This window comes from Amia ocellicauda, chromosome 21 (assembly GCF_036373705.1).
Source record: "Amia ocellicauda isolate fAmiCal2 chromosome 21, fAmiCal2.hap1, whole genome shotgun sequence".
Lineage (NCBI taxonomy): Eukaryota > Metazoa > Chordata > Actinopteri > Amiiformes > Amiidae > Amia > Amia ocellicauda.
This window is the reverse complement of record NC_089870.1, coordinates 4,926,238-4,944,563: the sequence shown is the minus strand read 5'-3', so window position 1 is coordinate 4,944,563 and position 18,326 is coordinate 4,926,238. Positions and strand designations below refer to the sequence as shown.

General features: G+C 42.1%; 1 protein-coding gene across 5 annotated transcripts in view; it reads left to right on the top strand.

Moving 5' to 3' along the window:
• The window catches only part of LOC136717248 (pleckstrin homology domain-containing family G member 3), an 89,836-nt gene that overhangs the window by 17,627 nt on the left and 53,883 nt on the right, over positions 1-18,326 (top strand). The window contains exon 1 of one of the 5 annotated variants that reach the window (XM_066694771.1): positions 12,698-12,983. The exons of the other annotated variants lie outside the window; for them this stretch is intronic. The gene's annotated coding sequence lies outside the window, so the exon portion shown is untranslated. Of the gene's footprint in view, positions 1-12,697; positions 12,984-18,326 lie in introns of those variants that run through there. 5 annotated transcript variants of the gene reach the window in all.

Genomic DNA, 18,326 nt, shown 5'->3' with positions numbered 1-18,326 from the left:
TGAGGACAGCCTATCTATAATTATAACAGACCAAAGCAGTATTTGGTTGTTTTTTGCCAATATCTGTTTACTAATGCCATGTATATGAAAATAGATATTGGAGCTTGTACATCTTAAATCAAGATACGTTCATTACATTAATTATACATGTTTACCTTTGCACTGTAGTTCTTTTTGGTATGAATTTCCAGTTTTGCTTCAGCCATGCTCTTTTTGGTAAGCACACCTTGGCAGTGATTAAACTAGATAGACAAGCTCCTGCCTCCTTAAATATCTGCTTGCCTCTACAGGTTCCTCTGAGGTGATGACAGGAATGTCATGGAATTGCTTTATTAAACCTGGTAAACCCCGGTGACGTGGTACAACATGAAGACAAATTGCAGTAAAGTTCAATAATAACAGCTTATTCCACGTAGACCATTGTATAGTAAATGGCCCAGAGTTAATTTTAACAGACTTCTGAATGGGGTGTAATTTGGGCATCTACAGCAGGTTTGAATGTTTCCCTAATTCTGAATAATGACTGACGTAGAGGTTGTCAAGCAACTTCATAGCTTTAATGTAAGTTAGTGATGGATGGCTGACAAAGGCAGGCTTGGGAAAATCTGGAAAAAAGAAAAACAAATGTATTATTATTTTTATTTCTTGGCAGACGCCCTTATCCAGGGCGACTTACAACATAAGTGCAAAACAAAGTGCAAAAATACAGTTCAATAAAGGCATCAATCATTACAAATTCAATTTACATAAAACATAGCAATTCAAAATAATAATACATTTTACAACTTCTAATTTACAATTTACACAGACAGGTACAGTAAGTGAGGTCCTACATCCTGGACTGTGCTGTCAAGATGTAGGGTCACAGTCACAAATACTTTAAGGTAGTCAGTCCACATCAGTATCACTGAGCTGTCATCTAAGCTGCTCTGACAAAGAACGAGAAACTGACTTCTAAAACTGTTTATTTGGCTATAGATGGTGTCTATTGTTTTAGTTTGAGAGAACTGGATTGCTTGAATTTGTGAGAAGAAAAAAACAAAGACGAGAAATACATTCTTGTGCTTTTCATGTGTCGTAGTTTAGTCGAGATGTCAATACAGAGTATGTTCCAAAACATTTTTCCGTTTTGTTTTCGGGCTATGGAGGCTGTCTTTTGGGCCTTCAGTTGTCTCCTTTTTGAAGTTAGTATTTAGCTTGCCCTCAGTTTTGCAAGTAAAGCAATTTTAAAGAAAATAGTCAACCCGCAGATGCGCAACAGTCCCTCCAGGCTGTTAGAAATCAAATTGAAAGTCATGACCTCGTCAAGGGTGACTGCTTTCTGTGTACACCCATTACTGCACTTGCGAGAACTTCTAACCTCTTAACCATTCCAGTGCCGTTTGTGGTCGGCTGCAAAGATTGGCTGCAGTTTTTATTTAGGTCAGGTTATGTAGTAAATAGACATTAATTAAAACGATAGGTTATTATCATAACCCCGGTTCCCTGAAAAAGAAAGACGGCAATTACCTAAGGAAGAGCCTTCTGACCTGTGAGTCATTGAAAGCATGTACCAAAGCTGCCCAATAGGGGCCCTGCTGGCATGAGGGAGACCTGCCCCCAGCCTCTGTGAAAAGTCTCCTCCTGACTGCTGCTCCCTGCCATTTCTTCATCAGGATGGTCATCTAGTCGAGCAACCCCTGAAGAGTAATCGCTGTCTTTCTTTTTCGGGGAAATCGAAAGACAGCCATGACCTAATGGGAAGACTATACCAGACATGTCAGGAGTCCTGACACCCGACTAAGCCTAAACCCACAATGACAAGGATAGCAGAGCCTCATGGCACCTGAGGGCTAGCAGTTTGAAGTACCTGGGAACCCAAGCTTGGGCGTAGCCGGTCCGCCACGTTGAGGCGGTAGAACCTTGTGAAGGTCTGTTGGCCGGACCAGGTCGCAACATTGCACAAATCTTTAAGTGTCGCACAGTGAAAGAGAGCCTACGACGTGTCTTGTCCCCTCGTTGAGTGCACTGAGATGTGTTCAGGCATGGGAACATTAGCAGTCTTGTAGGTGAGCCGGATTGCGTCCACCACCCAGTGTGCCAGTCGCTGTTTCGAAACCGCCCTCCCTCTGGTGGTGGAACCGTGTAGACAAAATAGCTGGTCGGATTTGCCACATATAGCACCTCAAGGCCCGGACAGGGCAAAGTGTGTATAGTCTGCAGTCCTTATCCAAATCATGTGGAGGGGGATGGAAAGACTCCAGGACAACAGGTTGGTTTATATGGAACGCCAACACGACCTTGGACAGGAAGGCCGGGTTCGTCCTGAGAGTGACTCTGTCGTTGCTTCCCAAGAAGATCAGACAGGCTTTATCCACAGACAAAGGCATGAATTTCACTAATTCTCCTTGCCGACATTATCGCTAAAAGGAAGGCCACCTTCAGTGAGAGGAAGCAGAGCTCTGTTGTGGAGATGAGCTCAAAGGGAGCACCGCTCAGTCCTTTCAGCACTAATTCCAAGTCCCAGGCTGGAATTGTGTACTTTAACACAATTGTGTACATTAACAGGCAGCCCCAGAGAGATCAGGCGGTGCTTTTCAGGGGCCAAACCCACAACTGCAGCTGCGCTGGGTTTGGATGCCACAGCAATCCCTCTGCTTGGCTCAGCAAGTCCCGTCGAAGCAGAAGCTGCCATGGATCCGCACTGATCATCTGTGCCAGCGTCGTGAACCATAATTGTCTCGGCAACCAGGGGGCGATCAGGAGAACTTGAACTCCTTCCTGGTGAATCCTCTCCAGTGTCAGTGGAAGTGGCAGTGGGGGGAAGGCATATAGCAGTTCCTGCGGCCATGGGTGAGCAAAGGCGTCCACACCCAGGGGGCCGCCTCCTGTCTCCAGGGAGAACCACAGAGGACAGTGGGTCGTCGTCTGTGTAACGAAGAGGTTGACCCGAGCTCATCCCAGCCTCTTCCAGATCTGCTCCACCACCTGAGGATTCAGTCTTCACTCGGAGCTGTCTGGACCTCCCCTGGAGAGAATGTCTGCCGCTGTATTGGACACGCCCGGCAGGTGTATCACCCGTATGCCACAGGAGAAGTCTGCATGCCACACAATGTAGTCTGGGGGAGTGTAGGCCTCCCTGGTGGTTGATGTAGGCCACCACTGACGTGTTGTCCATCTGAACCAGCACGTGTCTGCCTGTCAGACCATGGCGAAAGTGGTGTAGCACCAGTTGCACCGCTTGCAGTTCCTGTCAGTTGATGTGTGTGGCTGACCAGAGGCCACTCCTTGAGCTGAGGCACAGATTTCTCCACCAGGACAGTGCCTGCAAGCACGTTGACGTCACTGTCAGTGGGTGGTGTTTGTCTCTCGTTGGGTGTAGCTTGTGGGCGTTTACCCAGCGTTGCAATGGGCGCATGTGCAGAAGGCCCAAGGGGAGAAAATTTCGAGGCGGGCTCCCATTAACCCCAACAGTTATTTGCCTAATATTGCATTCACCTGCACCAGCCTGGACGCTGAGTCCCCTATCGATGGGAAAGATCCCAGACTTTTCCGCCCCCGCCATTGTGTACATGGCATCCAGGTTTCAGGATAGAAGCCGGCTGGCTCCATGTGGATTGCACAATGTCCACGTAATCGCTAAGGAGGGGAATGGTCTCCGCAGGTTTAGCGGTCTTCTTCCTTACAATTTTTTGGAACCTCTTCTTGGGGGCACCACGGAACATCCACTGCCATAGCCGCACATCTCATCAGGGCCTTAAACTCCATGCTTGGCCCCTGAAAGTGCTCCGACACTGAACTCGCTGCCTCGGTCTCCTCTGTGAAAGATGGAGGATCCGATATGTCCGAGTGCGATGCCACATGGGACAGTGCTTCTTCCGGTGGTAGTGGTGGTGGCAGCTGAAGGAGGTGTTGTGCGGTGGAAGTAGTGCCACCACAGTGTTTAGTATCTGCTGCTGGGAGTACAGCCTGCATCTCCTCTCCCCGAGCTGCTTAAGCAGTGTTGCAATCCCTTCCACTGCCTGTCTCCTGCAGCATGGAGGAGTCCGTGGATGATCTGGAGCGGGAGCGTTTCGCTCTCGGGGACCTTCATCTGGGAGAGTGCACTCTACCTCCCCCTCTCTGCCTCCTCATAGGCACTCTCCTGGGAGGAGACTGCACCGTTGCTGGTGAAGCTCGTGAGGAAGATGACCACCACCTGTTCTGCCTTCTTGGAGAGACACTCGCAGGGGGTCTGTGCGGAGCCGTGCCAACAGAAGAGTGGCGGGTGGAGCTTTCGCTGCAGCGGCTGGCCGCCGGGGAGTTCCTGGCTCTCTTACGGCATGTGGCCTCCATAAACGCTGGGCAGTGTACACAGCTTCCTTCTCCCATCAGTGCGTTCTTGGCATGCTCTTCGCCCAGACAGCTCACACATTGATAAGGGAGGGAGCGGAGCAGTGGAGTAGCGTGTGTGAATCGGGGCAGAGAGAATACCAGACGAGCTGCAGAGTTCTGGATGAGCTGGAGCGGGCAGGTAGTAGTTGCAGGCAGGCCAGCCAGGAGAGAGTTGCAGTAGTCCAGGCGGGAGAGGACCAGTGACTGGACGAGTAGCTGAGTCGACTAGTTGGTGAGGAAGGGACGGATTCAGCGTATGTTGCTCAGGAAGAATCTACAGGTGCGCATCACTGTGGTGATGTGCTGGGTGTAGGAGAGCGCGGGATCGAGGGTGACTCCTAGATTTTAGCGGAAGAAGGAGAGAGTGTGGTGGATTCTAAGGGGATTGAGATGGAGAGATCAGCAGAATGTGAGGAAGGGGGGGGTGGAAAGAGGAGATCCGATTTGGAGAGGTTGAACTTGAGGTGTTGCGAGTGCATCCAGGCGGAGATAGCAGACAAGCAGGAAGAGATGCGAGAGGGGATGAGAGGGTCAGAAGAGGGAAATGACGGGAAGATCTGGGCATTATCTGTGTAGAAGTGGTAGGAGAAACCATGGGATGCGATGAGGGGAGCGAGTGTAGAGAGAGAACAGGAGCGGCCCAGGACAGAGCCTTGGGGTACACCTGTGGGGAGAGGTTGGGGTGTGGATGAGGAACCTCGCCATGTCACTTGGTAGGTCCGGTCATTGAGGTAGGAGGAGAACCAGGTGAGAGCAGTCCCAGAGATGCTTTCAATGATTGGCAGGTCAGAAGGCTCTTCCCATATGACATAAGTCATAAAGTTCATAATATTATTGAGGATTATTATGTGGGAACCTTATTGAAAGTAATTGGTCTGGGAAAGTGAGACAAACGCATAGAAACAATATTAATCACTACACATTTGTAATCCAAGTACTGGTAATGCAGAGGGGCCCCTTGTGGTTCTCAACTCCTTAGCCTCTATGCTATCATTGAAACAACTGCTCTTCTTAAACTCTTTACGGGTATATTGTAATGTATAATTTTGTCTAGGCCACATGGCAGGCTACAGTATAATTCTTTAGGTTTATTTGTTTTCAGTTAATTATGAGATCAACAAACAATCTTGCATCCATTTACTTAAGAACGTTCTCCCAAGAATCAGCAGGTTTCCTTGGTTTCTGAAGCAAGTGTTTGTCTTTTAAATAAATATTGGATAAGGTCTTCCTAAGCTAAAGTGATTAAATTAAATTTCATTATTACACCGGTTTTGTGAACCCCCAAAAAATATACATTTTGTTTGGTCTTTTACTTCATTGCATTGCTTGTCATGAATTCAATTTAAACCTCTACACTGGAATGTAAACATAAATGACACGCCAGGGTGCAGCAAATGACTGTCTGGTTACAGCACCATAATTTATGCTGTACAGACTTGTTCTTCAGACATTTCTTAAAAGCACTAGGTGCCGAAAACTTCAAGAAAGTTGGTTTATGGAATCTTCACGCTAAAACTGAAGTACAATATTGATTTAAAAAAAAAAAAAAAGAGAATATATAGGCATATTTATTGCGGTTTCATTATTTTTGACATTTAAGTTTAATGTTTGTCAACACAATCAAAAGATTAGCGACCAATCAACTAGGAAGTTTCATTGATATAAGCTTGGAAGGATCGAAACTTCCCAAAGGGCTTTAATCTCAAAACATGTATTAATTACTCGGCTTCCCAGTCTTACTATTGCCAGAGGAGAGCAGATGAATATCCAAAGAATATACTCCTTTGATATCCGACTTCCTCCTCGTTCTGCAAGAACAACAATGTTCTGCTTTTTGGAGGGTGTTAAAGGAACATAACACTACAGCCATGCGCAAGATTATGGCAGGGATTTATTACCTGCTAATAAATTTCACAATGAGCAGAACACTGTTCTCCTCTGTGAAAGGACATTGCGAAACACGCGTCGTGGGTTGTTACTGGAGACGTGAGGAGCTTTATGGGGGCATTCCACAGCTTGTTAATGAGGGCTCGTTTTAAAATCCAGACGGGCATTCGGCAAGTGCATATCTTGACATTCCTTAGCGCAGAAACGCAACCTTTGTATTGCTCGACCTGGTTTACTTATGTCAAAGGCTGTCGCTTTAGAAACTTTTCCACTTTGTGAAGAGGAAGTCAACAAAATATGCAGCAGTTTTTCATGGATCATAATCAAATTGCCTAGTACCCAGCTTACTGTATTCCAGCTTGCATAGGTAATTCAAATACAGACCAGAGTGCAGGGAACTAGTATAAGATGGAGAAATGGCCACATTCACAATAAGAGCATATTGTTATCCTATTTGAAAATCTATGAGATGTATGTTTTAAGCACATAAAATTTCTGACCACATCAGTACAGAACCCCTGAAGATGGCTGACCTGTCCTCACGGCTGGCTTGTGTTGAGAGATCTGAAAAAATGTATTGCTTGCGTCAAGAGGCGTCTTTACTTTGGGTCTGTTTCGATCTTGACTTTATTTGATGGCCTTTGACCCTTTTAATCATGTAAGCGTACCCTTTAACCTTAGTCTGCAAAACACATTTCTGTATCATTACTGCATAAAGGCTGTATAAGTACTAGGCTACATGTTTATTAAGCAGTGATTTGTTTGGCATTGTAATGAATAGTTTACATTGTCACATGTAACTGGAGTAGTGGTTTGAATACTATGTCCTACATATTCAACGTCATATTTCAAAATGGAGTTTGATCTCATGGCTGTCTTGCAATTGTGTAACACACTGTATAATGAGTGGAAAATGTACAGCATAAGCTGACCTCGTCACACCGAATCAACACATTTATTTTATTTGGCATCACTTGCTCTCATAAACAAGATTTGCAGTCTTCAATCTTTCAAGGTTTGTTTTCCATAACCACGGTTATCTGTCTAATTAAGCTGTAAAACCTCATCTGGGGTACTAGTTTTTCAGCTCTGAATCAGTAGTCTTTTTTTTTTTTTTTTTTTTGCATGCAAGATCTCATGGTGAATTATTGAAAGTTACAAATCTTTTGTAACTCCCCTGTATATTTTGGGGTGTAAGAAATAAGTTAGATTTTAGTTGAGATGTTTATGAACATTAGTAATGTATTTAAAGCATCTTAATGCTGTCAGTTTTTAATGTGGAAGGCCATATTGCTAAGATGAATAGCTATGATATCATTGTTATAATACTTAAAATTTTTTCCATCGGAAATGTTTCCCTGTATAGACCTAAAGCCTGTAGTACCCTTTTGGGGATATTATGTTTAATTAATCTAGTCTACATGCTGTAGAAAATGGCAGCTGAATATTTTGCTCTAACGTTCTCTTTAATAAGCGTTTCACTGTCTTTAGTTTTTAAAAATATACACTTGGTCATAATTCAGTCTTTTGCCAACTGCAGAAGAGTGAAAAGTGATATTTTCGTTTATTTTGCATGCTGCTTAGGCGCTGGTGCCAACCAAACATATTTTTGGACTTTAGTACCTATGATTAACAAGTTCATAAACTACTTTAAAGAGGAAGTTAATGGCAGGAATCCACTGTTATTCACCAACAAGTTGTGAAGCCCTGCTGTTTTACAGCAGCATGACACTGTATTTGTATTCTTAATGTGAAATACACTCACCTAAAGGATTATTAGGAACACCATACTAATACTGTGTTTGACCCCCTTTCGCCTTCAGAACTGCCTTAATTCTACGTGGCATTGATTCAACAAGGTGCTGAAAGCATTCTTTAGAAATGTTGGCCCATATTGATAGGATAGCATCTTGCAGTTGATGGAGATTTGTGGGATGCACATCCAGGGCACGAAGCTCCCGTTCCACCACATCCCAAAGATGCTCTATTGGGTTGAGATCTGGTGACTGTGGGGGCCAGTTTAGTACAGTGAACTCATTGTCATGTTCAAGAAACCAATTTGAAATGATTCGACCTTTGTGACATGGTGCATTATCCTGCTGGAAGTAGCCATCAGAGGATGGGTACATGGTGGTCATAAAGGGATGGACATGGTCAGAAACAATGCTCAGGTAGGCCGTGGCATTTAAACGATGCCCAATTGGCACTAAGGGGCCTAAAGTGTGCCAAGAAAACATCCCCCACACCATTACACCACCACCACCAGCCTGCACAGTGGTAACAAGGCATGATGGATCCATGTTCTCATTCTGTTTACGCCAAATTCTGACTCTACCATCTGAATGTCTCAATAGAAATCGAGACTCATCAGACCAGGCAACATTTTTCCAGTCTTCAACTGTCCAATTTTGGTGAGCTTGTGCAAATTGTAGCCTCTTTTTCCTATTTGTAGTGGAGATGAGTGGTACCCGGTGGGGTCTTCTGCTGTTGTAGCCCATCCGCCTCAAGGTTGTACGTGTTGTGGCTTCACAAATGCTTTGCTGCATACCTCGGTTGTAACGAGTGGTTATTTCAGTCAAAGTTGCTCTTCTATCAGCTTGAATCAGTTGGCCCATTCTCCTCTGACCTCTAGCATCAACAAGGCATTTTCGCCCACAGGACTGCCGCATACTGGATGTTTTTCCCTTTTCACACCATTCTTTGTAAACCCTAGAAATGGTTGTGTGTGAAAATCCCAGTAACTGAGCAGATTGTGAAATACTCAGACCGGCCCGTCTGGCACCAACAACCATGCCACGCTCAAAATTGCTTAAATCACCTTTCTTTCCCATTCAGACATTCAGTTTGGAGTTTAGGAGATTGTCTTGACCAGGACCACACCCCTAAATGCATTGAAGCAACTGCCATGTGATTGGTTGGTTAGATAATTTCATTAATGAGAAATTGAACAGGTGTTCCTAATAATCCTTTAGGTGAGTGTATATTAGATTGATCTTTATTTATGCAGAACATTGTAAAACTGCATGATTTTGGTATTCCAATTGACCCTCTGTTAAACTCCATAGGTGGAAAAAAAAAAACTATTGTATGAGAACCACCATTACACCTTTTATTTATTTATTTATTTATTTATTTAATATTGTCTTTAATATTTTCTTTTTTAAACATTCAGGAAAAAGTTTTTAATTATGAAGAAATTTGGCATTATGATATTCTTAGGAATGTGCCACTGCTTGTCTGCGGGGGGGGGATGTACCATGCACCTCCTCCTAACTTCACAGGTGTGTCTTTTGTTCTTGTGTAAGTGGGAGCAAGTTTTCTCAAGGGGATCAACTGCTCTTCTGTCTTATTAGCTGCTGAGAAGGAAGGCTGGAGTCCCTGCAGTTAACAGCCCCTCTGAACTAAAATTTGTTAAACATTAAAGACAGGAACTCATTACTGCTGCTGTTTCAGAAGCGTTTCCTTTAGTCTAGGTGGTGGGACTGTGCATTCCCATGGATAAAGGGAACGAGAAACTTCTGCCCAGTCTGTGAGCCTTAAATACTGTTTCAATGAGTGTCTAAGCAGCCAAACACCTCTCCTTTAGACATCCTTCAGAATTATGCTCAAGATGCACAGAGTTTTAGAGAGAGGGTTAACTGATTAATTTAGGCAAACTTAATATATCTTTTATTTGTATTTTTTCAGTATCTGTAATCGTCAAGGCATTTGCTGGATAAAATCTATTTGGTTCAGTGTTTGAAAATAAATGCATGGGGATTTCCAGATCTGAAGCAAAAAGCTGTTTATTTTTTTACCTCAAAGGGAGTCAGGAAGACCGCTCGTTATGGAAGGTGTGTGAGGAGGATGTTTAATCGTTAATGAGTGACAGCTCACCAAGTGCCAATTTGTTTAATTAGTGTTCAGTATTTACAAGCTCCCTGTACACCTTCTTAAAGGGATGAAAGGGTCTTGCCTCCTGCATTTGTACCAGATGCAGACCTAGTTGACATTACCTCAGTGTTTCACTCCACCAATTCAAGGACTGAACTTGTTTAATGATACTACTTACTTCTTATACAAACTCATTTTTAAGACATCAACATAGTCTTCATTGGAATGTCTGGCTTCTTCCTGTGTGGGTTTCTTTTATTAGCTTACGTATGGTAATAAGGTATGCATACAAAAAACTTTAGCAAAATACCAAATTCCCATACTCTTCATACAGTCATTGTTAGTGATACACGGTATCTATTTAATTTCTTTTAATCTCATCATCAGTTTTGCAGTTGAACGAGCCTCCCTACTGAGAAACACAACTGATGTGACAGTATCTGATGGAAGTGTTTGAAAATATTTAACAAACACTCATCTGTCTAAAACTAAAGTTTACAAAAAAATGGAACATATAACAAAGGTCATTCATAATTGCAGAGAGCACCTTCAGTCAGCATGCTGGTGTTTAAAACCGAGCTGGTAACCATTTTAACCTAAACTCCTAATAAAATGTCATGCTTTGGCAAATGTTATTGTTTGTAAAACATTTTGCTATTAGCATGACTGCATTACACAGTGCTTCCCTTACTCCCATCATGCATCACTGATCCTAGTAAACTGTGAAGATGTGGTTTGGCTATTGAGTTTCTGCTACTGTGTGTTGATGAGTCCATCATGGATCTGTTGATAGGACCTCCAGAAGACAGGCTACTGAATGTGGTTTGGTAACTCTCGCCAAGCCAGAACACCCAGAAAAGGCAGAGTAGGACTCGAAAACGGCAGCTGATTAAACAGTGGACTCTGGAATGCACTCGTGAAACTCGACCTTAATAACCAAAGATATTATATGTCTAAGGAGGGTGCTTCCATAGGGTCATGCAAAAGAGCTGAATGACAGACTGCTTTCTTATTTTCATTAAAGAAATCAGCAAGAGGTCAAATACAAATGTCAAATTATACTTCGGGAATGTGTCCAGGGTGTCCAGGGACACTTTGTGTCAGGGAGGGGAAAATACAAAACCACATTACAGCATATCAAATGGAGGTTTATGAGGAGTGTGTCCTTATTATCTGAAAAATATAGATTTTCCTCTCATAAGAGCCAACATGGTGTACTTCCAAAGCAGGACTGCTAAAAAGGCATAATGAGCATAAAAGGCAGCTTTTCTACAAATCTATCGAAAGAAAAATATGAACTTTTATCAGCCAAGCAGCTTATGTTTGTACTCTAGATCCACACAGTCCCTGGCAAGTCATAGTTCTTACATAAACAGGGGGGAATAAAAACATCTAAAAAAAAAATGTATGCGTCATTATTCATTTTGGCTGAACAGACTGGGGCTGTTTAATGGGTTTTAAAGCCTCATTTCATCCTTTTGATGTATTTGTATTCACAGTGAATTTTGGATAAGTTGCATAATGCATGATCAAAAAAGGATATTAAATGCTCCTATGAATACAATAATAAGACAGTTCCAAAGTTAATAGTATGTTGCTGCCATGTAAAAATGTGTCCCTTAGCAGGAGTGCAATGTTCCCAGTTGCACTGGAGAGCAGAAGAATAATTAAGAGCTCTGTCCCGCTGGTTTTCAAACGCAGCACACCTGCCCCCATGACGCCAGTGTGTGGACGGGTCGGTGGCTGGGGCTTTCCATGGCAACTGCCCCATTGCGGGCGAGCACATGCTCAGAGCAGTGCATTGACATGTGGATTTAAACTTGTTAAAGGGATTAGTTAGATTAGGCAGAGGGTTGAATAAGGGGAATAGTCCCACTATCAAGAAAGTGCCTTGCATAGGAGTTGTCATTAATTGTGTAGGAAAGCATAGTTTACGAATCACGTGTTTATTTTCTTATGAAATTGTAATTGTCAGTTTTCTTGAACCCCTTCTACTTGTCATTTATCATCTCAATTATAAGGAATACTATGCAGGATTTTCAGGTAAAATCACAAATGCAAGTTACTACCACATTATTCAGTTTCCATTTTAAAATATATTGCTGAAATGCATGTATAATGTATTTAATTGGTTTTGAAAATGTACCTCCTGTTTGACAGAAAATTTTAATTAACTTAAAAATATTATACTGTTCAGGTTTTTTTGCACAATAGTAAAGCTGAGTCATAATTTTAGACAAGTTACTCACTTTTATTTTTTCACATTTCCGCGGTAAGCCAACCGTGCAAAAGAAGGTGTTGCAAAAGCATTCTAACTCCGCAAAAGTAATCAAATAAGTTAAAGGTCTTTTGCACTCTGCATAAAGTAGGAGAGAGTGAAATACATCCCCAAACCTTTTTCTCTTTACACTTGAGGCCCTGCCTGCCTTCTTTTAATACCTAGTTGACTGCCTCCTGAAGTAGTGATTGTTAATCATTTGTGTGTGTAAATGCTGTGGTGTGGGAGAGTGCCGGGGCTGTGCGAGTGGAGCTCACTGTGACGCTCTGTGTGGCTCAGGGCAGGATGTGGTGGGAGGAGCTGGCTGCAGCTCGCAGAGTTTTCACTAATTGGATAGAAGTTCCTTGTCTCGAATGGGCAACATGAAAGGTCGGTGAGCAAGGGCGACAGGTGTGCCTCACTGATGAAGAAAAGAGTGTACACAGAGGGAGGAAAGGCTCAGTCCCAACACTGAGCTTTGAGCAGCTGAGGAAGGGGACAAAAAGGGGGATTTTGCTGCAGAAACTCTGCTGGGGTTTCTAACCTCCCCAAGGGAAATCATAACCTCTCCCCAGGGAGAGCTGGCGAGACTGATTTTTAATCTCCCTGGAAGGTATGTATAGGATTTTTCCTTTCACTCCCATGCTTTAGATAGGAAAGCGTTTTCAAATACTCCCTTGCCGAAAGACGTTGAGAAAACGAATGGCTGTATTATTTGATAAGGAAATCACATTTTCATTTTAACTTGAAGGAATTAAAATGGTAAAAGAGATTTCAGTTCCAGAACTTTGAAATGTATAAATGCATTTCCCAGATTTAAATCAGTTGAATATCAGTAATTTGGCAGAAGCTTTAAAGACATTAATTTGTCTTCTTATGGTTCTAGAGAAAGCAGCAAAGTACTAAATTAACCAGAAGAGCCAACATTTATATTTAAAAGCAAATAAATCTTAAACTGATATTTTTGGAGAGGAGGGGGATGGTGTCATCAATGTTGTCTCCTTGGCTATCATATTGACATTTCTTTTAAATATATAGCATAGAAAAAAAAAATACCTTACTGATCGTAAAGTTGTTTTCATTCACATTTAGTTTCTGATATAGAATGTATGGTGAATTTTGGCATTTTAACCTTCTAAGTGATATAACTTTTGTATGTACTGTATTTTCTCCTATTGGAAAACAAATGCACTGTTATCAGAAAGGTCCCATAGCATTGAGATGTCGCTGAATCTCATGGTGTCCATGTGCCTATCCATGTCCCATATGCTGTGTCCACAGCCGTGCTGCTGTTACACATGCAGGTTTTGATTTTACAGACTATAAATGCATGGATATATACCTTTTAGTTTAACTATATTGTCCTGTTACTTTGTTTCTGTAGCATCATACCTCTCCCTTCCTCTTTTCTTTATGTATTTATAGCTCTGAGGATTTTACTTGCAAATTCTGATTGTCTTCTGTTCACTGAATGTTTTCATTGGTCGAAATGTTGCTCCACCACCTGACTTCCGTCTGTAAATCATAGTCTGGTTATTAGCGTGGAAACCTACTTCCTACGTTACTGCTGATGCACCAGAGACCCGTTTTCTTTTTCTGTGCACCTTTTTCTAGTTCCCGTTATTGCGTCTGGATTTATTTCATACCTTAAGTACAGTTGAGTTTTTAGAGCAATGTGAAGTTATTCAGCCTAAATAATTTTAATGTTAAAATTTAAAAGCAGCAGGCCTATCTGTAATCAGTATCGGAAGAAATAAGTCTCTGCATATGCTCTGTTTGTACATTTTGTGTTATTGCTTAGCTGGCGTTGTCATATGGTAGCAAGGACTGAATAAAGTACCTGCTCTTTACATGAAGTGGTGAACTTTCCCCAGAAACCCACTGAAAACCCAGACATGACACCTGAGTAAATGTTTTATTTGGCTCCATAGATAGCCCCAGTTGGATATAGGTCCACGTCAGACATGGTTCATCCCGATGCATTGGATTCCTTGGAGCTGGTTTGAAGTGGGTGGCCAAAGCTAGGTCATGGAGACTGAACAATTTTTCACTTGGTCATTCTATTAGGCATGATGAATGAATCTTAGCAAAGCATTGCAGTGTACCAGTTCTGCATGTTCTGTGTAATTTAGCAGGGGATTGTACTTTTTGTCTCAATCCATTAAGCCATGGAAGTCTTCAGCAGTAGTAAAGAACTACTGGACAGTTCTCCAGGAGTGATTTTATATTGTATTATGTGCTATTTGTGTTTACAAAAGCCTGTAGACCTTACAAAGGACATATCTACACCATAGGACGTCAGTAGTGTAATTTTCCACAAATTCAATTTCTGCGTTATGAAATCCATTCATCTAATTGAATGTGATTGGTTGACCAAAGAGAAATGAAAGCAAATGTCAACTTCTGCCATTCTATTATACTCCTAAAGTAGACATTGGAATGTGGGTTTTGTTTTCATGACAGAAAGGCCTAATTTATGGTTCATTTGCAGTCTACAGACCAAGTTTTTGAGTGTTCTTGACTGATATTCTGAAGTCTCCAGATTACAAAACAGAGCTGCAGATCATTTAATTGTTTAGGACACCTTTTTAGGGCACCTTGCTGTGGAAGGAGTTGTGAATTATACTGATGTCACTGAAGTCCCCATGCACTGTTAACAGATTGTGTTAAAGAATTACTCCGGGTTGTGTAAGCGTTAAAGAGCTTTAACTCTCTGTACAAGCATGATGCTGTTTACAGAGCAACCCTTTCTCTGCTAGAAAGATCACCCAGTTACTTTAGTATAATTAAGGCACAATACCTTGTTCTACTATCCAGAGACTGTGCTTTTCCCCAACCCTTCGATAGTGTCTCTAAGTAAGTCTCCTGGGTTTTGTCTTACAGCTAATATCTATTCCTGCCAAACTCTGATGTATTCATAATGTATTTAAACCAATCATGAAGTGCAAAAACTGACTATTTCCAGTCAACTATAATGGATAATTTTTCTTCCCCTGAACTTTATAATCAGCAATTGAATGGATAGTTATGCTAATTGTATTTCTAAATGCATGGTAATCATTGACTTGGTTTTTAAATACTGTAATGTAAATGACATGCTTTGACTTTCCATATGGCAGTTAGTGCTGTTGCAGGAATTTGGATGAGGATCATTTTTGCACAAGGAAAAAAGGGTTTACTTAAGAAAGTATACAAGTTTGCAGGTCAGTGTGTTGTTGTAATCATCATTGTTGTGTTTTTCCTAGGCTGTGATTATGTGATCCAGTCTCCTACTGCCTGCCTCTGACAGCCATGCTTTCTGTGGGTTAAGAACCTGCAGTCACTCTTTGCTTTATTTACGAGAGGTTAACACTAATGGTCTCACCAACTCAATTTAGAAAGTGCTATTGGTTTGATTTTATTAGCGTTCTCTAGTTGGAAGTCGTGTGGTATTGAGAGACAGGCCCTGCTGTTCCACTGGGTCATCCAGAGAGGACACTTCTTTACTGAAGCCTGGTCATCATCTTGCAGCTCACTGCATTGCAGTTAAAAAAAAAAAAAAAAATATCCCTATCATGATATTATCCTTCTATAAAGTACACTTTGATTTAAGAAAGTTTACAAACGAGAGGGGGCCATTTGACCCATCGTGCTCATTTGGTGTTCATTAATATCTAAGTGATCCAAGGATCCTATCCAGACTATTTTAAATGTTCCCAAACTTTCAGCTTCAACCACATCGCTCGGTAGTTTATTCCAGATTGTGACTACTCTCTGTGTAAAGAAGTGTCTCCTGTTTTCTGTTTTGAATGCCTTGAAGCCCAATTTCCATTTGTGTCCCCGGGTGCGTGTGTCCCTGCTGATCTGGAAAAGCTCCTCTGGTTTGATGTGGTCGATGCCTTTCATGATTTTGAAGACTTGGATCAAGTCCCCACGTAGTCTCCTCTGTTCCAGGGTGAAAAGGTTCAGTTCCCTCAGTCTCTCAGAGTAGGACATTCCCTTCAGACCTGGAATAAGTCTGGTTGCTCTCCTCTGAACTGCCTCTAAAGCAGCAATATCCTTCTTGAAGTGTGGAGCCCAGAACTGTCCACAGTATTCCAGATGAGGTCTAACTAGCGCATTGTACAGTCTTAACATTACTGCCCTTGTTTTAAATTCTACACTTTTGACAATATACCCTAGCATTCTGTTTGCCTTTTTTATTGCTTCCCCACATTGTTTGGATGGAGAAAGTGAGGAGTCCACATAGACTCCTAGGTCTTTCTCATGCGTTACTTAATCTAGATCTGTACCTCCCATAGTTTAATTATAGTGGACATTTTTGTTACCTGCATGTATTACCTTGCACTTGTCCACATTGAATTTCATCTGCCAGGTGTCGGCCCACTTGGTCTTTGATTCATGTGTACTGGTGCATTCTGTCATTACCATCCATATCCACCACTTACCCGCAAATGTACACAGAAGGGACACCTTGTACATGTACACCTTGACATATCAAGCACTTGCTCTGTTACCTTTTTTTAAATAGCCTGCGTCACGACCTGAAGTCTACCTACTCCCATTGGCTGCCAGTCCGTTGTTCTTGGAGTCTGCAGTTCTTGCACTGCAGTGTTAGTGTTGGAGGCGTGTCTGCTGACCTTACTTATGAGGGATTGCGAGGATTTCATTAATCTGCCCATTGGCCAGGCTTGAGAACTGGGTGTCAGGCTGACAGCAGCTTTACTAGCAAAATATCCCACCTTAAAAGGCCTGTATCCTGCAGGCTTTGTCCCATAGAGGCTTTACGGAAACTATTTCAATGTAACTGATCCCATTATATCCTTCTTAGTCTTAAAGAGGGGTTGTTTCAGTCAGTTACTGTGCAGCAAGCTGAGGCTGGCGCACTTTGGGGTGTCTACATCGTGCTTTATCTCTATACAGTGTGCTTGCTGGGAGACCTGGCCCCAGGACACACGCACGCACACGTGCACAATCAGACATTTCTTCTTTTGTACAGCAACCTGATTGCTTCATTCTTGTTATACCATGATGCTGTTTGTGAAAATCAGACAAGCTTGCAGATTAGCTAGCTCTGGCACGTTGGATGATCCGGGTGACCCTCTATGGACTAGAATTGCATAACCTGTATAAACAATTTCTGCAAAATGGAAATACAGTTTGAAACGAGTGAAAAATTGAGGTTTATTTTTTTAACTTTGACTGCCATTCGAATTTAATTATATCCAGCTTTTGACATTTACATTCATTTGCAAGAATTTACATATGACATGCTTTTCTTGCACCTGCAATATTTAATTCAACTAGCACATATCATAGTGTAATATGACTTGCAGTAGTTGCTCTCCAATGTTTTTCTTCCACTTCTATTAAAATGTTTGAGAAATGTGTTTGTTTGCAAGTACTCTAATTAGTCAATTTTATATTTAATATTATTTTTAACTTGAATTATTAATACAGCATAACATATCATCAAATTACATAGTGAGCCATATATTGTACTACAGGAAAAGTCTAGTCTGCCAAACTACATCAGTGTTGGTTTCAATTATCTTTATCAATCTTGTAAATGGAGCCTCATTGCGGTGGGAGATGGAGAACCTAAACAGAGCATCCAAAATGTACACAGTCACTCCTTTTCACTCTGCAAACACTCAGCCCTTGCTGATAACACCAATACTCAACACGTTTCACTTCCGTGTGGCAGGGAAACGCTGTCAAACTGAACACGCCTAACCCTGCCAAATGCCTGCTCCTTCACCCAGTCCACTAATGACCAGGTTCCTACCGGAAATTTTGGTACAATGAGGTCTGCCTTTGCGTTCTGCCTTTAGTGGTGGAGCCGCTCAGAAACTCCTGAGTGTTTGTTTTTAGGCCAGGCTGTAAGCTTTTAAATGCAGATGAAGAGATTTTGCCCAGACAAAAGGCAGTGTCAACTACATTTGTGTTTTATCTTGGGGAATTAAGAACAGCAACA